The 24723-nt window shown below is 41.4% G+C and overlaps 1 pseudogene; it reads left to right on the top strand.

Moving 5' to 3' along the window:
* Positions 1-15270: 15270 nt before the first annotated feature.
* Positions 15271-23627, top strand: LOC135272034 (keratin, type I cytoskeletal 19-like; annotated as a pseudogene).
* The last annotated feature ends 1096 nt before the right edge of the window (positions 23628-24723 follow it).

The following is a 24723-nucleotide window of genomic DNA, read 5'->3' as shown; positions in this document are numbered from 1 at the left end:
TGCTGAAAGAGTGGCTGAGATTTGTTTTACCAGCCCAGCATTCTTTCACTTGGAGTCCTACTGTGCTTTGGCTAGTTGATAAGAAATTTCTCATCAAAAGAGGTTTTCTCTGAATGAGTGTTCTCTTCTTGCCCTGCAAGGCAGTTGGGATGCACCCATGGCCTGCCCATGAGAAGTGTATGAGTCTGCTCAGCCTGCTGTAACAAAATGCCACAGACATGGTGGCTTAAGCAAAAGAAATTTATGGCCTCACAATTCTGGAGACTGGAAGTTCAAGTTCAAAGTGCCACAGAGTTGGTTCCTCAGAGTGCTATGAAGGAAGGATCTCTTTTAGGCTCTCCTTGGCCTAGAAGGAAAAGATGGCCATCTTATCCTTGTATCTCTTCACATTGTTACCCCTCTGTTTGTATATCCAAATTTCTCCTTTATAAGGACAGTCATATTGGATTAGAGCCTATCCTCTCCTACTCTAGGACTCTATTCCCAAATAAGGTCACATTCTGAAGTACTGTGGTTTAGCATTTCAATATATGAGTTTTGGGGGAAGACAGTTCAGCTCATAAGAGAGTGCTAACATGACCCAGCCTGGGGCTTTATTCATGTTAACCCAACTCCAGCCTCAGGGGACAAACCCATGTTTTGAATGGCTTGGCATTTGTAAGTAGCTCAGCTGGAATCTCTGGTGCCACCACTCTAGAGGAAGTATGATGTTTAACTCACTTAAGTCAAAGAAAAAAATTTCATCAGAACAAAGGCTCCTTAAGAACAAGCTTAATTTCTCTACTCAGCATGAAGTGAGCCATGACAGGTTGTGGTCCACTCTGCCCTTCCCTCCCAGGCTGGGAGGTTAAGTTACAGCTTCAGTGCTGTTCCCAGGGCTCTGATAAATAAGCTGCCCAAGGGGCAGGGATGGCCAATGGTCCCATGGTCCTGGCCTCTGCCATCAGGACTGTCTTACTCCCAGCTGACAGTCTGTCCAGTTGCACATCCAGGAGCCCTCTACTGTCAGCAGTCAAATTTAGTTGAATATCTGTGGTCTGTTTGAATGCAATGATGCTGAATTTCCTGGGCATTGATGAGTCTACTCTGGCCATCCTCAACTGGACTCACTTTCCACATCCCAGTCCCAGGTCCTCTGGCCAGATGGTTCTGAGAGTCCTCTCATGGAAGGACCTGGGTCCTGTGACTCAGGACACAGCTAGGAGTCTGGCCCTGCTCAGACCCTTCTGATGGTATGTCCAGCACAGGCTGCAGGACTTGGTGGTGACACTGGGCAGAGCCTGCTGGGCCTTCTGAGCCCCAAGATGGGCATCATGGTGGCAGTCAGCCCCATTCTCCTTGGCATGCTGGTACTTCAAAGAAGCTGCAAATGAGCATAGTGTTCATATCGTTAGTGTAGTATTGGGATGCGAAATTAAAATAATTCACCAAGACAAAAGTATGCCAAATTGCAGGGTCTTTATTGCCGGCGACCGCGGAGGACTCACGTCTCTCTAACCCGCGGCCACGAGGGGAGAGTGTCAAGGCTTTTTATACCCGAAAGACCACCTTGGGAGTGGGGTTGAGGAGCGGGGAGGGGGATCAACGGGCCCCAGACATTCCGAGGGCTGGTGGATTCTGTAAATCACCTCCTGGACAGGGACGGGGGTGGGGGCCTCCGGACATTCCGAGGGCTCCGGGGCTTATTGTCACTTTAATTGCTACATAAATGATTCACAAAAGTCAAGACAAACATTAGTTTACATATTGGGTACCGACAAAAGTCAAGATAAACGTTAGTTTACATATGGTTTGGGTACTGGTGGAAATTACAGATCTTAGTTCACAGGGGCCAAGATGAGATTAGCTTGGGCTGTGCATTCTGATAAGCAAAGGCCAGCAATTCTATCAGTTACTGATGAGAAAGGTAAACAACTTCACCTGGTGGACATTATCCAGAGCAGACTAGCAGTCTTATTTACAGAAACCAAGTCAGCAGTTATTGCAAGGAGAATGGGTCAGTTATTACAACTCATTTTTGGAGACACAGCTTTGTCTTATAAAATGGCGTTGCTCAGGTTCTGGCTCTAGGCCAGCTATAGCACACTAGAGGTCCCTGGGCTCAGGGCCTCCTCACTGGCTTTGAGTCAGAAGTGGGGCTGGGGTGCTGCTGAGTGGCCACCTGCAGGCCAGCGTGCTTTCTGCTCCACTTCTCAGCAGTGGCTCATGTCCAGGGGAGCTCTGTACACAAACCCACTCAGCTGCAGACTCCAGCACTGTGGAACAAGATTGGCAGAGGCAAGAGGGTCCTCAGGCAGTGTGGGAGCCCTTGAACTATTCTCTTTTCCAGCACTTACACAGAAGTGACACATTTCTTGTGATTAGGCCACACAGGTGACTGACATGTGGCTTCTCCCTCTCTGGCTGCAGTCATACAGTGGTGCAGGTGCGACAGTCTCCAGATAACTCGAATCTCCCACCGTGCATGGTGGCTCACACCTGTAATCCAAGCATTTTGGGGGCCGAGGCCAGTGGATCACCTGAGGTCGGGACTTTAAGACCAGCCTGACCAACATGACACTGTCTTAAAAAAAAAAAAAGTGGAATAATTTAACTTCTGTTTGGCTAGATGAGAAGATAAAGTTGATGATCTTCTTACTTGTCATTAAATCAGGAGCCCGTGGGATCCTGGGGCTTGGCTTGGGCTGCCCTGGCCTTCAGGACTTGCCTCCCTGGGAGGAAACTGCTTTGGTCACTGCAAGACCACTGAGGGCCATCTGGATGCAACACAGTTTACTCAGCGCAATGATTTAGGAAAAGCAGTTCAGAAATCTAATTAATAAGAAGCAAACATTCTTTTGTATTTTTTTTTAGCATGGGCTGGCACCTACGAAGCTGTTTGAGGTTGGTTGGTTTGTTTTTCCTCATTCATAATCATGGTAGCAGCAGTGCCGTTTCTTTAATTTTGATTGATCTTAATTTGTTTCTAAACCTTTAATTTTAGCTTTATTTTCCTCCTCCACTCTCTCTCAAAACACTTTGAATCAACAACCAAACATAAAAGAAGAACTTTGAAAGGGAGTGAGGGAACTTTTTGCACAGTGAAAGTGTCTCATTAAGAGTCTGGCTGTGCGGTGAGCATCTCTTTTGTCCTGCATCATTGCCTGAGTTTAATAATGTGAGAATAGTGGCCAGGAGCGATGGTTTACACCTGCAATCCCAGCACTTTGGGAGGCTGAGGTGGGCAGATCTGACTGAGTTCAGGAGTTTGAGATCAGCCTGGCCAACATGGCAAAACCCCATTTCTACTAAAAATACAAAAATTAGCTGGGTGTGGTGGTGGGCACCTGTAATCCTAGCTACCCGGGAGGCTGAGGCAGGAGAATCACTTGAATCAGGGAGGTGGAGGCTGCAGTGAGCCAAGATCGTGCCACTATACTCCAGCCTGGGTGACAGAGTGAGACTCTGTCTCAAAAAAAAAAAAAAAAAAAAAAGGAAGAAAGAAAGAAAAATAATTTGAGCATATCCAGTCTTTTAAAGGTATGGAAAACCGACTGGATTTCAAAGGCAAGCCATTCAGTTTCTCATTTACCGATTTAACTGTCAGGTTGAAAAGAGAAAATAATTCTCTCTAGGTTGCTCTTTTGCTGAAATTGTTACCAGTGTATTGGAGAGAAAATTACAAGATCATCAAAAGGCTAGGTCTGGGAGATTTTATTTAGGATGGTGGATTTACATGGCTTCTGTGTAAAACAAAAACCAAAAATTAAAACAGAAAACAAAAAACTGCAAAGATTTACTTTCCCAAGAACCTTTTCCATCTTACTTGCAAATGCAGGTCTCCTTGAGGATCCTGGAGTTTCCTGGTGTGGTTATTTACTTTCCAGATAAGGCCTGGGCTTTTCAATTACAGGAAAGGTTTTAAAAACAACAACAGAAACATCATAGAGAGCAGAGGGAAAGGCAGCCTCAAGCCTTGTTTTCATGATATTGTATTGGAGGCTGAGGCTGTTTTTGGGGAACTGGTCCTTCTGAAAAACACATTTCTTTTTCTATTTTGGAACCCTGGGGGCTCCTTTGAAGGAAATCTTGCCTGAGGTCAGCTCTTCATTTTCCACTCTGTGTGTCCTCTCCTCTCTCTGCTTCATTCCTGTGAGGAATGTTTTCTTCCCCAGCTGCCTGCTTTGGCTAAGCCAGAGAGTTCCACTGAGGGGTAGTAGCTGTGCCTGGTCCTACACAATTCGGGGACTGTCCTGGCCAGACAGCACCTGTCATACTCCAGGTCTGAAGTTGGAGCTCCTGGGAGAATTGAACATGTGTGTCCTTGTTCCCACCTACTTGGAAAATAACCATTCCTTAGGGATGAGAGGGAAGCAGCCAGGAGGCACGGTGCCCTGTCTCAGATCCACAGAATGATGTCTTTTGAGTGTCAGCTCACAGGGACTGCTACAAAAGATCCCAAATGGAAGTTAAAATAGTGCTGTGCTGTGATCCCAGCAGGCTCTGAGAGCACACCCTCTCCCTCTGCACTTTGTCACATCAGCCAAGCCAGATGGTGTCAGGGTGTGCTCTTTCTCCCTGCCAACAATCATCCTGCACTTTAGACCACGATCCCAGTCATATTTCCCACACCCCTGCATGACAGAACTTCTCATTCCCATTTCACAGATACAGAAAATGAGTCAGGAAGGGTGATTAACTTGCACAGGCCCACTTGAGGGAGGCAGCGAAGCTGTGCTGAACCCCGATTTTATCTGATACTTGAGACCATGGCACTCCTGGACAGGCTCCTTGAGTAAACAGCACCAATACATCACTCTGAATTTATTGATGAAGGCTGGAGTGGGTGAACTAGGACCAAATGCCACCAAAGTATGAGAATTAGGAGACTCTCTCTTGCACATACTAGGGACTGCTAGGAATTACTGGAGGCATTACCACAGGACAGCTTTGGTGCTGTCTACAGCACAGCCTTATCAACTCTGTCCACAATACACACTGGCATGGGTGGTATGAGTCCCAAATTCCAGGTGGGGTTAGGTGCTGCCCTTACCAGTTCTGTTTTGGGGTTTCCTTGTTTCTGGTGGTATCTTGATTATCCTACATGCTACTCTTCTAATACATCATATCGTATTAATGCTGGACATCATTTTTCCCCTCCCTCCCTCCTTCCATCCCTCCCTCCTTTCTTTTCTTTTCTTTTCCTTTTCTTTTCTTTCTTTTTTTTGACGGAGTTTCTCTCTTGTCACCCAGGATGGAGTGCGAAGGCATGATCTCAGCTCACTGCAACCTTCATCTCCTGGGTTCAAGCAATTCTCTTGCCTCAGCCTTCCAAGTAGCTGGAATTACAGGTGCCCCATGACTGTGCCTGGCTTTTTCTTTCTTCTTTTTTATATTTTTTCATATTTTTAGTAGAGACAGGGTTTCATCATGTTGGCCAGGCTGGTCTTGAACTCCTGACCTCAGGTGATCCATCCACCTTGGCCTCCCAAAGTCCTGGGATTACAAGTGTAAGCCATCATGCCTGGCCAATGCTGGACATCTCTCAATAAATTCTAAGCCAGGTGTGGTGGCACATGCTTGTATCACCAGCTACTAGGGACATTGAGGCAGGAGGATCGCTTGAGCCCAGGAGTTCTAGGTTGCGGTGAGCCACAATCTTCCTATAGCTCTCCAGCCTGGGTGATAGAGTGAGTTCCCATCTCAAACAAAACAAAACAAAATGAAACAAAAATACTCACAACCAACAAAACAAAGCCAACACACAAAAACCCAAATTCTAAGTAGCAATATGGCTAAGCCCAAAGGGAATTCATATTACTAACCTGTTAGACTTCTCGCTGAGTTCAATGAGGAAACAGAGACCGGAGTGAGGAAATTAAAAGCCAATTTATTCGGCTCCCGGGCGAGGTTCTATGATCCGGGAAGGGGCCAGAGAAGTCGCGCTTCTCTTCTTGCGGCGTGGGGTTTTATAGGGAATAGAGGTAGCTGATTGACTACGGGGGAAACAAAGACGAGGTAGTTCTATTGGTTATTAAAAACTGGAGACGGGCTAGGTGAACAAAGCGGGGGCATTTCCATTGGGTATGAAGGGAGTGAGCACGGAAGAGAGGCTGGCCGAGGATGTACGGGGGAGCTACCATAGGGCAGGCTCTTGGCAGGCCTTTTCAAAATTTATGGCAGGTGCAGGGCTGAGATTGGAATGCGGAAATGGGAAAGGGGGGGTCCGCGTGGAGAGGGCAAATGCTGAGCAATGCGCTCAGAATGATGACGTAGTTTTTAGGCGCGGGGAGTTGGGGGGGGTGTCCACTCGGCTCCCAAGGAGGCACCGGCCTTACATAACCCTTTTTGGGTTTGTGCCATCTGTTAGCTGGCTTCTTCTTGGAAGGGACGCACAGTTCATGTAATGCCATTCGATGTGTCCAGTACTGTATTGTCCTTGATTCTGTGCTTGCAAAGTGAGTGTATGTACAATGGCATATTAAGGCTTATTTGGTTGTATATTTTGCGGAGTTAGTGTAAGAATGAAATTTTTTCTTTATTTTTTCCTTATGTAACTTGCCCATCAAATGATTTCCAGTTGTGCCATTAGAGGCCTGGTGATTACTTGCATGCCAAGTATTTCTTTGGTTTGCTATCCTCTTTTCTTCTTATTTTTAACATTCAGACTTAAAAATTTATATATCTTGAAGTATTGTCTTTTCTGTTTCTTTGAAATATGTCTTTTGTAATTTCAAAACTGCTGAAATTATTCTTCATTCATCCATAACTTTGATCAATTTTTTACTGTCTTCTTGTTTTACTAAAATTAAATTTATTCTATTTTACACTTTCATTTACTTTTGAGTTGTATGTTTTAATTTATTATTTTTAAAGTCTCAATTCAGGTAGTCTAATGCCATTGTTGAATTACTCTTTTTAACTTCCTTGTACTTAAAAGGTAATTTTGTTGTATCTTTTTTTAAAATTACACTTTAAGTTCTGGGGTACGTATACAGATTGTGAAGGATTGTTACATAGGTACACACATGCCATCGTGGTTTGCTGCATCCATCCCCCCGTCATCTGCATTAGGTGTTTCTCCTAAAGCTATCTCTCCCCAATCCCTCCACCCCCTGCTATCCCTCCCCCAGCCCCACCCTCCAACACTCCCAACAGGCCGTGGTGTACGATATTCCCCTTCCTGTGTCCACGTGTTCTCATTGTTCAACACTCACTTATGAGTGAGAACATGCGGTATTTGGTTTTCTGGTCTTATGTCAGTTTGCTGAGAATGATGTCATATCTTTGAAAGGCAGTAGAGCCTCTTTTGGACTTCCCATGCCACTGCATAGATTTCCATTTCTGTTTTTCACTAATTTTATTTTTTTTAAGCACTGAAATGTCAGACTATGTTATAACATTTTGTAGGATTAGAATCTTTCATAGCTCTTCTTTTTTCTTAGGACATTTTTGTTTTTAAAAACACATTTATTTACCAATTATATTTTAGAGCCATTTTGACTGAAGAAATTATTCCAGTTGGTATTTTGGTTATATTTCCATTTCAATATAAATAGGAACTTGGAATGAGAACGTCCTCTCATCCTCCCTGTTTCCTCACTCCCTGAGTCATCTTGGCTGACTCCAGGGTCCCTGTGGATGGAGTACTTGTCCTGTATACCTACCTCTCTGCTAGTCTCCCTGTGGCTGTACCATCCCATACAGTATCTGCACTCAGCCATGGCAGAAAAAACACTACATCCTAAGTCACTAGTGCAACATCCTAACTTGACCATAATAATTGCAGATTTAAAAAATGTCTGTAGGCCGGGCGCGGTGGCTCAAGCCTGTAATCCTAGCACTTTGGGAGGCCGAGGCGGGTGGATCACGAGGTCAAGAGATCGAGACCATCCTGGTCAACATGGTGAAACCCCGTCTCTACTAAAAATACAAAAAATTAGCTGGGCATGGTGGCGCGTGCCCGTAATCCCAGCTACTCAGGAGGCTGAGGCAGGAGAATTGCCTGAATCCGGGAGGCGGAGGTTGCGGTGAGCCGAGATCGCGCCATTGCACTCCAGCCTGGGTAACGAGCGAAACTCCGTCTCAAAAAAAAAAAAAAAAAAAAAAAAAAAAAAAAAAGTCTGTAAATATATATATTTAACTGCATTAAAAATAGTTGTGTTTCACTGAAAATGCTGTATCAATACCCTAATGGTTGATGCTTAATTTCTAATTTTTTTTGCAGTTGAAACAATATTAAAATAACTCTTTTGTACATATTTTAGATACTTTCTCAATTATTTCCTTATGAAAAAAATCTATCAAATGAGAATATTTGGGTTGAAGAGTATACACATTTCACAATTTTAAAGCATCTTGCTTACTTGACTTCCTGAAAGGTCATACCAATATGCATCTCCTTTCAGTGTTCATACTTAATTTTGATTATTTGTTTGTCTCCTTTGAGTACTTGAGTGGAGAAATTATTCCTCATTCATGTTTATATTGCCAAAGTCTCCAGCTGAATGTTTGACAAAGTACGTGCTAAATAAATGTTCAATAAATGAACATTGAAAGGAAAGCAATTATTTTTCAATAGAAAGCCAAAAAAAAACCCCTGTTCCCCACAAAAAAAAAGAGCCAAGGAAGAAAAAATTAGTTTATTTCTTTCTGTCAGTATCCAATTAACTAAAAGATTTGCAAGAATTTCGCCTGGGGAAGAAATTTTGGACTTTGATGGAGAGATGTTTGGAAGGCTTGCCTCCTAACTATAAAGGATCTAGGCAGATCAACTGTGACTCTGGTTGCTATTTGACATTTGACTTTCTCTTAGCTTTGACTTGTGCTTTGTTTGAACCCCTTGGGTGAACATTGGACTGTTTTCCTGCAGTGATTAACAACAAGAATTTCAAAATACATCTGGGAAAGTCCCCTCTTTTGAGAAGTTGGCATCTAGAGACCCCAAATGCCACAAAGAGACACAATAGAATTTCATACTTCCTTCAAAGCCCTTTGTCTCCAAAGACAAGGGCAACAGACTAATTATGTACTTTACTTTAGCTTCCTTGATATTCTAAACTTAAGGTGTTTTTCTCTTCTCTCAACCAATGAGATCTTCTGGTTAGCTCCTCCCTTTGAAAGGCTCTCTTTCCTTCTTACTCATTTGCAATTTTGTTTTTTGTACCTAAGCATTTTATTCTTTGTGGTTTTCAGTTGCAACCAAATCCATATACCACATGAGCCACTTGGAGAATTTAAAAATATATTTAAACTGAGTCTGGAAGACAGTTTGTTCAAGACAGATGGAAAATTATGTATTGAATCTGTAGGCCTGAGCTTCTGTCCATGTACCATCACAAATTAGTTCCAAGGTGCTGCCCGAAATAATGATCTTCATGACATGCAAGTGTCAAACTGGCACAGTATTACCTATCTCACTGATTGTTGTGACAATTAAATAATGAATGAGCAAGTGCTTGCAAATGCTCCAAGGTTATGCAAAATTTAAGGATAGGGCTTGGTCTTCACATCGGAATTCCCAGGAGAGCCTCCTTCAGGGGTTGTGTACAGCTCTGCTTCATTTACTTTCACAAGGACATTTTTTCTATCCTCTTAGACAGAAACTAAGTCATGTTGGTTCACTGCTATTTTCCCAGTCCCTGTAACAGTGCCTGACGTGGTACACAATTCCTAATGAATGCATGAGTGAACGCACTTACTTCTGTTGCTCTAGTACCCCACAGTTTATTGATCTATTCTTCCATTGATGGGATTTGCATAACTTCCACTTTTTGTTTTCCTTTCACAAGTAATGCTGTGTAAACACTTTTGAGCATTGAGCATACCTCTTGGTTCATGTGTATAATCCCTTCTCAACAACTCTGTGTTTGGTTAAATTATGTTTTTTTTTAGTTTGAAACCAGTCTAATCTAACAAAATTAATATGGTTCAACTTACTACATAGTTATGGAATTATTGAGCCACAGAATTTACAAAGCCTTAGCTTACTAATGTTGTCAAATTGCTGTCCAAAGTTTCTGTGTATCCATATGGTGGCCGACAATGAGTACAGTCAGACTTCTTACATTTTCCCAAACTGGTGGGTTTAAAATGATGATCTCATTGGGGTTTAATTTGCATCTACTTGAGTACTACTGAAATTGGGCATCTTATAAGGTGTTTACATTTTGCTCTCATCTGCTAATTTCTTTTCTTTTTTGGGGGGAGTGGGGAATGGAGTCTCTCCATCACCCAGTCTGGAGTGCAGTGGTGTGATCTTGGCTCACTGGAACTTCTGCCTCCTGGGTTCAAGTGATTCTCCTGCCTCAGCTTCCCAAGTAATTGGGATTGCATGCATGTGCCACCATGCCTGGCTAATTTTTTTGTATTTTTAGTAGAGACAGGGTTTCACCGTGTTAGCCAGGATGGTCAATCCTGACATCGTGATCGACCCACCTTGGCCTCCCAAAGTGCTGGAATTACATTCATAAACCACCACACCGGAGTCATCTGCTTATTTCTTTTGACTGTGTTCGATTATATAATTTCTTTCTCACTGATTTGTAGGCATTTGTAGGAATTACAGATGCTGCATTGTCAGTTATATATGTAGAAATAGATCCTTCAAGTCTATGACTGGTCTTTCCACTCTTCAAATGGCTTTTCTGAAGAACAGAGATTTTAGATTTGTAAACAGCTTAACTTTTCTTTGTGTTTATGATTTTTGTGTCTTATTTAAGCATAAACAAAACAAAGAAGACTGTGTGTTTTCTTCTCAAAATTTTTAAAAAGTTGCTTTTACTTTTGGCCAGGTGCGGTGGCTCATACCTGTAATCCAGCACTTTGGAATGCTGAGGTGGACAGATCACTTGAGGTCAGGAGTCGAGACCAGCCTGGCCAACATGGCTACTCTATTAAAAATACAAAAATTATCTGGGCATAGTGGCGCATGCCTGTAATCCCAGCTACTTGAGTGCCTGAGGCAGAAGAATTGCTTGAACTTGGGAAGCAGAGGTTGCAGTGAGCTGAGATCACGCTACTGCACTGCAGCCTGGGCAACAGAGCAAGCCTGTCTCAAGAAAATTAAAAAAGGGTTCTTTTACTTTTCATTAAGACAGGATCTCACTTTGTCATCCAGAGTGGGGTGCAGTGGTGAGAACACAGCTCACTGTAGCCTCAACCCCTTGGGCTCAAGCAACCCTCCTGCCTCAGCCCCCTAGTAGCTAGGACTATAGGAGTACACCATCATGCCTGGATAATTTTTGTATTTTTTGTAGAGATGGTGGTTTCTCCATGTTGCCTAGGCTGAAAGTTGTTTTTTGTTTTTGTTTTTCCACATTTGGAGTTTTGTATGTCTCGATGAAAAAGACCTAATCTATCCCTGCCTCCTCCCTCTCTACTCTCAGAAAAACCAATTTTATGGCACAATTTGTTGCAGAAGAATTATTGTCCCTTTGATTTGTCAACCACCTTTCTCATACATCAAGTTTCCAAATATGCACAGCTCTGTTTCTAGGCTGTTCCATAGGTTACTTTGCTTATTATGGAACTAATAGCATGATGTTTTAATTACTATTATTTTATAGAAAGCTTTATTACGGAAAGGACAAATTCTTTCAACCTGTTGATGAAAATTGTCTTAGATATTTTTGACCATTGTTCTCCCAAATACATTCTAAAATCAGCTTATTAAGTATGACAACAACAGCAAAATAAAAACAAATAAAACCAACCGAACAAAAACCTTTTGGAATTCCTTTAGAATTGCATCAAGCCTATATACAAATCTGGGTAGGTTTAACATTTTTATGGTACTGAGTTTTTTAATGCAGTAATGATATTAACCTGTTCATATATTTACTTTTCAATTACTATCTTTCAATTAAGTTTTATAATTTTCTTTATGAAATAATTGCACACACTTTCATTAAAATTTTCCCCTAGATGCTTTATCTTCTGTTGATAATACAAATCATATGTTAAAAACATTTTTTTGATTAATACTTGCTGTTGTAAAGAGTTATTGTGAGGTAGATATTGGATTCTCCTCCTATGAAAGTAAATTCAGAATTTTCTTCCTGTAATATAATATTGCAGTATAATGCAATTGTTGTGCTTTGTATTTTGAGGCTAAATTGTTCGGTATACACAAGCATAATATTATTATGCTTTTTTGTTATCAATCTTTTTGTTATGTATTAATCTTCTCAGTCATTGATTGATATCCTTATATTTTGATAAGAATAACAAGATTCCTTGTCTTAAAATCTCTTTGATATTAACTTAACTAATTTGTTTAATATTTACCTACCATATCTTTTTTATCTCTTTTAACCATTCTATGTCCTTACATTTATTTATATCCATTCTAAACAGCATATAACATTTTCTTTTTGAAATCAAGCTTGGTAATCCTTGTCTTTCAAATAGTGAGTTTAATCTAAGCCTTATTTGAAAGTAAAGCATATTACTTAAAAGTTTCTTTAGTGTATCTGTTGTTGGACAACTTGGTTTCTGATTACGTGAAAAATTTCTTTCAGCCTCATTCCGGAGAGACTGTTTTTCTGGGTACACAATTCTAGACCAACAGAATTTCTCTCAGCAATTTAAAGACATTTAACTATCTCTGGTTTCTCATTTTTGATGAGTCCTTGGTAGTTCTAATTTTTTTTTTTTGAGATAGTGTGTCTTTATTTTTGAATGGATATTGAGATATTCTCTTTTACTTAGTTGTGTTTTGTTGTTATTGTTTAAAGGCCATTTGGTTGGACGTCATTTTTTTGTAATCCAACTTTCTTTCTCTTAGGAGTTTGTAAATATCAATGCATTAGTATCTAACATGGAATGTTTTGAGGATATGTTTAAGGGCAGACTGATTTTTTTCTCCTCTTGTTAGGGAATTGCCATTTTGTTTTTGTTTTTGTTTTGATCTGTCTAGACACCTGTAGTAGTCTTACTTTATTTTTGAAGTTCAATAGCTTGAAGTTTAATGGCCATAGTTTAACCATGGCTTATTTTATTTTTTCTGAAATGAAGTATACTTTCTTAGCCAGCAGATGGAATTTTCTCTTTTTCATGGAAATTCCATCTTATATCTTTGAGGAATATCCTCAAAAAATATTTTGTTCCATTTGTTGGCTTCTTTACTTTGGGGATGCCAGTTTTCCTTATGTTGCATAGTCTTTGTTTTTCAAATATATTAGCTTTTGATTCTTAATATTTTTGCCTTTAAAATGTTTTTAAAAATAATTATCGTAAGCTGTTTCTTATTCCAAAAATTGAAATTTAACTAGTATGTATTTTCTTTTTATGGTTTCTAAATCATTTAAAATTCCACAGTGATGATTCTTTTGTGTTTTTTTCTTAGATCCATAATTTCTTTTTTCACTTATTTGTTTATATCTTTTTTCTGAGCCCTTGTTTTCTGATATTTGTCCTTATTAAAATGTTCTTCTTAATGAGGCATTTGTAAAGAAATTCTTCATTTAATTGAATTCTTTTCCAGGCATGCTTTATGACTTTCTTTTGTTCGCTTTTTCTTTTTTTTGTTGGTTTGTTTCCTTTTAAATGTTTAGATAGCTGCTGTGCTCTTTGTTTTATTACCACTCATACTTGGGGAGCTCCGCCCAGGTATTATATTTGTTCTTGACTCTCTTTTCAATAAGCCTGGGACCAGCTTTATTTCTCATTAATATCTAGAGTGATCCCTGAGCATATCCTGTATGCTGTAATCATCAATAAAAGGAGAAGATTGGAAATGGTCAGGAGGGCCATGGAGAAGAGTGAGGGAAATCATCTGAGATGCAATAGAATTTTATTAGACTAGTTGAGCTCCGTGCTCTCCTGTGAAAAACTGTCAAAAGTTTTATGTAATGTTTAGTTCATCTAGTTGTGGACATTGCTCTCCAGCTTTGGATTCTTTTCACATTTTTGTATGTAGTCCTGGAGGCCTCCCCAAGAGTCAGCCTCATTATTCACTTGCCTTGTTTATTTGATCATTCTCAGTAGCAGTTTTTCCAACTCCTCTGTCAGAAGTGGGAGATAAGGAGACTCCTTTGAGGTGCTCATCTCCATGGATGTGGGTATTGGGGATAGTCACCAGGATTGTGGGGGACACGGTTTTGGCTTTAGAGATTGTCACCTGTGATGGGGTTGAGGCATGGTGGCTTATTTGATCTACTCTAGAAACTTCTTTTTTTTACATTTTGGTAGTTTTTTTGTATTAGGCAAATGCAAGTTTATTCCTGCCCCCTCTAATTTATTTTTTTTTCTCTCCCCGCACACTGCCCATTTTGTCTTGAAGAAGAAAAATTCTGTGAGGAAGTTTCAATGTATCATTTTATCCAAGAGTCCTTGTTGTGTACATGTTCATCTGTATGTATTGTTCATGTCTTTCCAAATGCCACTGTGGCTCAGCTATGCTGATGGAATCATGGAAAGGTTTATATTTATGCTCGGGCCACAGGGTGAGAGGAATGAGAGTGGGACAGGGATCTGGGCATCCATGAAATTCATGGTGAGAAGCACCTTGGGGATGGGAAGCTCCAGAGTACAGGACTGAACACTCCCACCCTCTACAGGTTGGAGCTTCCCTCCTGGAACAGTAGAAGGGCTTTGTGGTAGTTTGGTAGTGGGGGCATTGTTTTGTTAACTGCTAACAGGTTTACCAGATGATTATTTTTCTTGAGAGGAGAGCCTGTGGCGGCATCTGCACCATTGCATTTGGACAGCAGAAATGCCAGTTTCTGCTTCTGCCTGGGTCACTTCCTGGTGTTAAGAAGTCGGCACTGGAGGGTCTGGAATATGGGAGATACCGCAAAGCCCTAACATTAATCAGACAGCATTCCCATTTAACAGGGATAAGATTCAAAATGTTAAGCCAGGTTCAAGGATAATAATGACACATAAGAAAAAAAAGTGACATAAAAACGTGATCAGAAAGGGAAGGCTGCCTTTGCACCCCTGCAGAGAAATGGTCTCATGAAAGAGTGATTCACTGGTGCACAATGGACAATGACACAGCAGAACTGGAGTCTGGCTACTTTGCTCTTGAATGGAACAACTTCAAACTCTGAACAATGAAAGATTTTTTTTTTTTTTTTTTTTTTTTTTTTTTACTTGTGCTTTTCAGAAGGGTCAGTGACCAGCTTGTAAATAAAACACTCTGAGATATTCTGTTTTTTAGCTTTAATTGGAATTCTGTTATTATTTCAAGACCCTTAGAGAAGCTTCTCAACAATAAGCTTCAGGTTTTTATTTTCTTCGAATATTATTTTCATTTGAAACTAGAGATTGGATGTTGATTTTTAAGACTGGACTGATAAATATTTGTGATTTTAGAGTTGCTACTATTATAATTTGGCTTTGGCAGGGTCCTTTAGATGATGTTGTCTATGTGAAGGCAATAATATCAGATACTATAAATAAAAAGATTGATAAATTAATAGCATGAAAGATTTAGACAATAAAATAAAAAGGCAAATACAAAATTGGAGACAATATTTGTAATACTGTCAGCCATGAAAGGGCTGAATTCTTTAATTAAAAATTAAATAGAAAATGATGCTTTATAAGTCGGCAAAAATAAAGAATAACTTAATAGAAAAATAGGCAACTGGAAGGACAGAGAGTTAATAGGGAAGGAATTATATGCTCAACTTACGAAAAATGTTTGATCTTAACGATTAAAGTTATTATATTTTTGCATATTGATTTGACGAAAAATTGTTTGTTAATCCCAGGTGTTATTGAGAGTATAATCAGAGTAAATGGGTGCCTCCCGTGATCGCAGCCTCTGGGACCAGGGTCGCTCCGTCCGTGCTCTGCCTCGCCATGACTTCCTATAGCTATGGCCAGTCGTCGTCCACGTCGTCCTTCGGGGGCCTGGGCGGCGGCTCCGTGCATTTTGGGCCGGGTGTCGCCTTTTGCGCGTCCAGCATACACGAGGGCTCCGGCGGCCGAGGCGTGTCCGTGTCCTCCGCCCGCTTCGTGTCCTCGTCCTCCTCGGGGGGCTACGGTGGCGGCTATGGCGGCATCTTGGCCGCTTCCGACGGGCTGCTGGCGGGCAACGAGAAGCTCACCATGCAGAACCTCAACGACCGCCTGGCCTCCTACCTGAACAAGGTGCGCGCCCTGGAGGCGGCCAACGGCGAGCTGGAGGTGAAGATCCGCGAGTGGTACCAGAAGCAGGGTCCTGGGCCCTCCCGCGACTACAGCCACTACTACAAGACCATCCAGGACCTGCGGGACAAGATTCTTGGTGCCACCATTGAGAACTCCAGGATTGTCCTGCAGATTGACAATGCCCGTCTGGCTGCAAATGACTTCTGAACCAAGTTTGAGACAGAGCAGGCTTTGCGCATGAGCGTGGAGGCCTACATCAACGGCCTGCGCAGGGTGCTGGATGAGCTGACCCTGGCCAGGACCGACCTGGAGATGCAGATCGAAGGGCTGAAGGAAGAGCTGGCCTACCTGAAGAAGAACCATGAGGAGGAACTCAGTGTGCTGAGGGGCCAAGTGGGAGGCCAGGTCAGTGTGGAGGTGGATTTGGCTCCGGGCACCGATCTCGCCAAGATCCTGAGTGACATGCGAAGCCAATATGAGGTCATGGCTGAGCAGAACCCGAAGGATGCTGAAGCCTGGTTCACCAGCCAGACTGAAGAACTGAACCGGGAGGTCACTGGCCACAGGGAGCAGATCCAGATGAGCAACACCGAGTTCAGTGACCTGTGGCGTACCCTCCAGGGTCTTGAGATTGAGCTGCAGTCACAGCTGAGCATGAAAGCCGGCTTGGAAGGCACACTGGCAGAAACGGAGGCACGCTTTGGAGCCGAGCTGGCGGAGATCCAGGCGCGGATCAGCGGTGTTGAAGCCCAGCTGGGCGATATGCGGGCTGATAGTGAGCAGCGGAATCAGGAGTACCAGCGGCTCCTGGACGTCAAGTCGCGGCTGGAGCAGGAGATCGCCACCTACCGCAGCCTGCTCGAGGGCCAGGAAGATCGCTACAACAACCCGTCCGCCTCCAAGGTCCTCTGAGAAGGCAGCAGGCCCGGGGCTTCCGCTGTCCTTCAGAGGGTGTCTCCTGGGTGAGGAGATGGGAAAGAAGGGACCCTTATCCCCGGCGCTTCCCCTGACCTGCCAATAAAATTTTATGGTTCAAGGGAGAAAAAAAAAAATCAGAGTAAATGATAATTGATTTAGTTTTTAATGAGGGCATTTTGGTTTTATCTATCCAAATTAAAAATCCACATTAAAAATCATATACATTTTAGTGCAGTAATCCCATTTATCATTGGTACCTCATGGATCTACTAACAAAAGTCAGCCAAATATGTAAAAAAAACCTCATGATATCACTGACCCCAAAGAGAAAAGCATGCAAATTTTCATGATGAAGTGAATGGTTAAATCGATTAAATCCTACAGTGTAATATTATGTAGTCTTTAAAAGTAGCGAGGTAGAACTATAAGTGCCGATATGGAAAACTGGTTCTAAAACACTAGTTTTCATGTACATGTATTTTGTAAATAGATAACTTATCCTATAGGAGAGAATGCAAAAGAATAAAAAACCCAAGAAAATTATATGTTTTTTCTTCTTAATGCTATCAAGTTATTTAATATGAGGTTTATTTTTATTTTGCATATTCATATTCAGTCAGAATTAATGATAGAATCTTCCCCCACCACCTCCCTAACCCAGTACTCCAGTAAATTATTAATTTGTTACAGAGAATGACCAAAATGATTTAAATAAATAGTGATCTCTTGAGTGTCCTTGACTTTTCTTTATAGTTTAATTGTGGTCCCTTGAACCAGAGGGCAATCTGCAGGCATTTTCTTTGTTACCAGAATGTGTGATACTGTGTTTCAGGACTAGGTCAGAGAACTTTTTATCATGATGCACTTTTTGACACAAGAAATACTTCCTCGTGGACTATTTCAAAGAGATTGATTTTTTATTTTTTTATTTATTTATTTATTTTGAGACGGAGTTTCGCTCTTGTTACCCAGGCTGGAGTGCAATGGCGCGATCTCGGCTCACCGCAACCTCCGCCTCCTGGGTTCAGTCAATTCTCCTGCCTCAGCCTGCTGAGTAGCTGGGATTACAGGCACGCGCCACCATGCCCAGCTAATTTTTTTGTATTAGTAGAGACGGGGTTTCACCATGTTGACCAGGATGGTCTCGATCTCTTGACCTCGTGATCCACCCGCCTCGGCCTCCCAAAGTGCTGGGATTACAGGCTTGAGCCACCGCGCCCGGCCGATTGATTTATTTTTAATTAAAAAAATTTATTTTTGAGATGGCATCTTTCTCTGTTGCCAGGCTGGGGTGCAGTGTGGTGTGATCTTGGGTCACTGCAACTTCCAACTCCCGGGTTCAAGTGATTCTCCTGTCTCAGCTTCCTGAGTAGCTGGTATTACAGGTGTGTGTCACCATGTCTTGCTAATTTTTTTGTATTTTTGGTAAAGATGAGGTTTCACCATGTTGGCCAGGCTGTTCCCGAACTCCTGACCTGACGTGATCCACCCACCTTGGCCTCCCAAAGTGTTGGGATTACAGGTGTGAGCCACCATGCCTGGCTAAAGAGGTTGATTTCTTTTCTTCCTTAATTATACCAGGTACAGAAAAACTCTTTTCTGCCTGTATTTTGTCTTGATGGCTTTAGACCACTCATCTGGTGACATTTAGATCTGCTTACAGGGAACGGTTACTGCAATGGGATATGACCATGGCAGTTTAAAGAATAAAGGAATCAAAGTGACCAGAAGTTCATTTTAGTTCAAAGCATTATAACTGGGAATCTGAAACAGTAAGACATCCTCTTTGGTGTTTGATGAAGCAGTGTTAACTTTCAGAATTTTAGGTTTTTGTTTGTGCATTTATTCAATGGCTTGCCTATTTTTTGTCTGGCTATTAACTTTTGTATTTGTAAAATGATGTTGCCTGAATTCAATACAAGAATATCCACCATAAAACAAGTGAATAATGATGGCAGTAAAATTAATTTTATGATAATTGAGGCTTTTCTATTAATTTGGGGGACTATACCTTATAGGTGGTATTTTTTTTTTCTTCTCAAATGATTGAATTCCATGTATCAATGGCAGTTCCTTTTCTTTTAACTTTGAAAATTTAAGGTTTTAAAAATTATTACAATCTTTTTGGGTAGTTCTTATGTAGTCTGTGTCAAGAGATTTTTACTCTAGTAATCTTAGTTTTGGAGTTTGTTCTAATCTTAAGAAAATAATTCAAATAAAAAGTTATTTATACACAAAATATTCCTTAATAGAAGAATGTGTGAGTTATGGGATATTCATTTGGTAAGAATGTTATACAGCAAGTAAGCTGATAGTTATGAACCTCTTGTGGCAATATTGAAAAATATGCATAAAGTGAAGGTAAATGAGAAGTAGGGGCTACCACCAAAGCCAGCAAAATATGTTTCAGTAAAAACATCAGAAACGTTAAAGAAATTAGAAAAATAAACACAATTGTTATATTGAAGTGTGGGAAATATGGGGAAAGTTATTTATTTCTTTAATTTCTCTAATGTCATAAGTTCTGCAATAAATAAAAATGTGCAGAAAAAGGAAAGAAGTAAAAGCTAGGCCTGGTGGGAAAAGAACAAGGAGGTGACACAGTCACAGGTCGGGGTGCAATGATTAATAAACTAGGCCATCTCTGTGGGCTCCTGTCCCAAATGATTGTTCTGAGACATATAGCAGGGATTATGATGACCCCTTTTAAGAGATGAAAATATTGTAATACTTTACAATTTATTCAAGTGGTATTTTTTTTTTGAAAAAATTTTCTAGGTTCTTTTCTTTGCTGAATTCTTCTGGCCTTGTATCCTGTTTATAATTCTGACAGTACTTCGTTTTCAAGAACCTCCCAGACACAGAGACATTTGTAAGTTTCACTTTTAAATATCCTTTTTAATTAACCTTCAGAGAAAAAAACTCATAGCACTCTTTCTCTCTTTTTTTAAATAAACTTGGAATGCTCAGTGGAATGAATAGACAGGGTTTCATTATGACGATAACAACATATCTGGAGTATATACCAATAAGCCACGATTTAGGTTCTGTCTCTTAAGAATGATATTCACACAGGTTCACTCAATCTAGCAGAGAGATTTATTCTTCCAATTAAAACAGACATAATTTGGGCATAAGTATATAGTCATTATAAATATAGAAAGAGTAGAAGAAGTAAAAGTGGGAGATGCATTTCATAGTTTATCAACATGATACTGATAGTAACGATGATGGTGGTGATGATGGTGGTGAGAAAATAATGATGATGATATGATGGTGGTGAAGATGGTGATGATAGAGATATGGTGATGATGATAGAAATGATGATGATGGTGATGATAGCTATAATGGTGATGGAAATAATGATAGTAGTGATGGCAGTGATAGAGATGATAGCAATGAAGGTGATGATGAAGATGATAGTGATAATGATGGAGATGATAGTGATGATAGTGATGATGATGATAGTGATGATAGTGATGATGATGGAGATGATAGTGATGATGGTGATGATAATAGGATAGTTATGGTAATGATTATGGAGATAATGATGGGGAAAATAGTGACTATGGTGATAATGATAGAGATGATGAAGGTGATGACTATGAAATGATAGTGATGAGAGTCATTATGATGGATATAATAATGGTGATGATGATGATGGAGATGATGATAGTGATGATGGTGATGATGGAAATTTTATTATTATTATTTATTTATTTTATTTATTTATTTTTTTGTTTTGAGATGGAGTTTTGCTCTTGTTACCCAGGCTGGAGTGCAATGGCACAATCTCGGCTCACTACAACCTCTGCTTCCCAGGTTCAGGCAATTCTCTTGCCTCAGCCTCCTGAGTAGCTGGGATTACAGGCATGCGCCACCATGCCCAGCTAATTTTTTGTATTTTAAGTAGAGACAGGGTTTCACCATGTTGACCAGGATGGTCTCGATCTCCTGACCTCGTGATCCACCTGCCTCAGCCTCCCAAAGTGCTGGAATTACAGGCGTGAGCCACCGCACCTGGCCCAGTGATGGAAATTTTAATAATGATGTGGTGATGACGATGGAGATGAGAGTGATGATGGTGATGATGATAATGGAGATGATGAAAATGACAGTGATGATGGTGATGATGGAGATGATGATGATGATGGAGATGATGATGAAGATAGTGATGATGGTTGGTGATGATAATGGAGATGATAGTAACTATGGTGATGATGATGGAGATGACAGTATTGATAGTGGTGATAATGATGGAGATGATGGTAGTGATGATGGTGATGATGCTGCTGAAGATGATAACAGTGATGATGATGATTATGATGAAGATAATGGTAATAATGGTGATGATGATGGAGATGATTGTGATGATGGTGATGATAATGGGGAAGATAGTAATGATGGCAATTATGATGGTAATGGAGATGATGGTGATGATAGTGATTACTGTGATGATGTTGACAATTGTGAGGATGATGCTCTGTTAAACTATTACTGGTAACTTCCTCTGCTTCAGGAAAATGGTCAGATGGACCATTTTGTTTCTCTGGTTTGAAACCTTAACCACATTACTCTTTGAGAAATAATGATGTGCTTTGTCTCTATCAGGCTATACCACTTAAAATATCTATAATTTGATTGACTCTGTAAACATTACATAAATGAGGAATTAAGTGTTGGGATTTACCCAAAATAGTATGTCAGTTATATTTAAGTTTTACATGTATTAGGACCATTCCTATTAGTTTGTCTTTGTTGTTTGGGGATTCTGTTGTGTGTTGCAGAATGAAAAAATGTGAAACCATGTGAGTAAAATATTATTTAGGAAAAGCTGAAAAGCTTTTCAGTGGTCCTACTTTATTATTTACTTATTTGATAAATATGTATTGAGTGCCTTTTGTGTTTCAGGCTTTGCTGAGAGTAAAATGGTATACAAGGCATTTTTTCCTGCCTTTACAGAGCTCACTGTAGGGCCAGATTATTACTATGCTTTGGGAAAATTGCTATGGTGGGGTTTTATACAGGGAGCCATGTGAACACACAGGATGGGTGGCCAGTCCATTCTAAGGAAAGGCTTCTGAGGCAATGTGCAGCTTTGTCAGAACAAGGGAATGCAGGGGAGAAATTGTCAAGGCAGGGCAGACAGCATGGACAAAAGCCTAAAGTGGAGCCAAAAGGCAGAGATGTGCTGGAGGAGTAAGCAGGGTCAAATAAATAAAAGGCTTTGTATGATGTTGAGAATGCTGAACTCTCAAAGAGCATGGAGGAGCCATTGTTTCAGAGAAGGTCATAATAAAATGAGCATTTAGGGGTCACATTCTGGTTACTGGAAAAGGTTGAATTTGGGGTGGGTGGAGAGCAGCTCTAGAAAAGGCAAGATCAACTTGTGGAGCTCTTGAGTAACCAGGCAAGAGATGGTTGTGCCCTGAAGCAGAAAGAAGAGGGCAGATTCAACAGACATGAAGGAGGTAAGATGTAAAGAAACAACTGGCTGGATGCATGAGGACAGGGAGGCCTCTGACTAGAACAGCGGACTGGAGAGTGTACTCCCAATGAACTGAAGGGGCACAAGACCTGTTAGGGATTTGGAGAGCTGTGCTCAGCATGACCATCCTGAGTTTGAGGGACCCGTGAGATTGTCGGGGTGAGCTGCCTAATCAGTCAGATTATGAGTTTGGAATGACATAGATGAGGACACCTGAGAAGGACAAACTTCCAGAACATAGGCCTCAAAAAAAACACATTGGAGTGACAAGCAGAGGAGACAATAAGCAGCAACCAGAGTGCTGAAAGGGAAACAAAGAGATTTGGAGTCTGTCTGAGAAGCATTGAAAGAAGGAGACATGGCAGAGTGACAGGTGCTGTTGCTGCATGTGTAGATTAAGGGCTGACAAGTTCTCCACGGCAGTTCGGTGGAGGGATGGGATGGGGAGAGCCAGGCTGCAGCAGTCTGAAGGGCGAGGGGAGTGAGAGAAGGGAAAGTAAGTGATAGAAAACCAGGTATACTGTGCAGGAGAAACAGGCAATACAGGGCAAAAAGGTTGCATGCAACCAGAGGATGGCATGGTATCCAGCACTGATAAGAAGCCTCGGAATGATAGTGGCTAATGCAAAATTGTGAATGATTTAGTTGTAAATTATAGAGAGCACCAAGTCCGTCATCCAGTGTGATATTAGCTCAGTCCTGCCCTGTGGAAAGAGCAGCTTACGATGTTCCTTATCCTCAGAGTTTTCATCCATCCCTTAAAAGTTTATCGAGCTCTTGCTTTGTATCAGGAGTGTAGTCCAACAAAGATGTGGCCCAAAGAAACACTGGAAGTGTTTCCTAGAGGTATGCACATAAGCTTTCCTACAGAAGAGAAGACTTTGTCAGAATCTCAAAGGGGCTCAGGAGTCAAAATTGATCAAGAACTGTACGTTGAAGCTCCATCAAGCCCCTCATCAGCTCTGTGCAAACGGGCATGGCCTGCAACCTTTGTGAGTCTCTTCTCTATAAAGACAGCAAATTTCTCCTGGCTCCCCAGGCTGCTGTGAGGACTTATGAGAAAGCCGATCAGGAGCATGCACTCAGCATGGGGCCTGGCATGGAGATGACCAAAAAGTGCCCATCCCCCTGCCTTATGTTTCCCACTGTTTTGGGATAGTCTGATGTTAACATGCCAGGTCTTTAATCTTGGAGACAAAGTGTGTCCAGGTCTGAAGTCCTCAATCTCTGACACATTGATCACTCTCTATGGGGCCACCATTATTCCTGGTGTGTTCCTGGAAAGATGGGACACGGAAGTCATGCCAAGGAAATGCACTTCTATCACTGTCTGGGCACTGTTGCTGACCCCTGAAGTCACCACCATGTGGAAGCTGTTCTGTGCCTTTCTTGTTACAGGAAGTGCTGCCCCCTTTCTTGTGCTGTAACTGAGAAGGACCTTAGAAAAGGTTATGTGGATCTTATACTTTTAGAATGAAGCCTGAGACTGCATATATGGGTATTTTCACTAAGAAATAATCTTCCAAAGTTAAGATTATTTGCATAGGAAAGTAAAATTTCCTGTTAAGTACCTTGAGAGATTAAACAGGCAAGCTTGAGAAGCTTTATTTATCTGTCTGTCCCGGTACAATTCTGTTTGTACTGGTGAAGTTAGGCTCGTGATCACCTATGGTTTGGGCAGGTTGCACATGCAGGTGGACACTCACAAGCCCAGGGCACTGCAGCTTCCTCCAGCTACACAGGAATGTGAAAACTGCTGTCAGGGCAGCGCTGCCTTTGTGTTCCCACTTTCAGGGACCAGAAAAAGAGAAAAACGAGAAGTGGTCAGGGATCCTGAAGAGACCTGGGAAAGTGCTCCAGGTTTCAGATGGGCTCTGGCAATCCCGGGGCACTGGACAGGCATCTCTGTTCCAGGCCTGCTCCCTGGGGAGGTGATGATGTGCGGTGAAATGAACATTTGACCTGGAGTCATTCTTGGGTTTGTGTGTGATTTGGGGAAAGACATACCTGTGATTCTCAGCATCCTCACTGTAAAACATATTTTAATTGCATTCTATGAGATGTCCAAGATGTTCTTACCTGGTTACTTGTATTACAGGATGGCCCAATGATACCAAGCCAAACCTTTAGTCTTGGAGACACACTGTATTCCAAACTAGCATCCTCAAATTCTCATTCACTGAACACCTCACCGTGGTGACTTCCATTCCTGATGTGTTCCTGAGAAAAACAGG

The sequence above is a fragment of the Aotus nancymaae genome, unplaced genomic scaffold (genome assembly GCF_030222135.1).
Source record: "Aotus nancymaae isolate 86718 unplaced genomic scaffold, 86718_ANA_hifiasm-v0.15.2.pri h1tg000102l, whole genome shotgun sequence".
In the NCBI taxonomy this organism is placed as follows: Eukaryota; Metazoa; Chordata; class Mammalia; order Primates; family Aotidae; genus Aotus; species Aotus nancymaae.
Note: the sequence above shows the minus strand (reverse complement) of the source record. Positions and strands in the feature narration are given on the sequence as shown.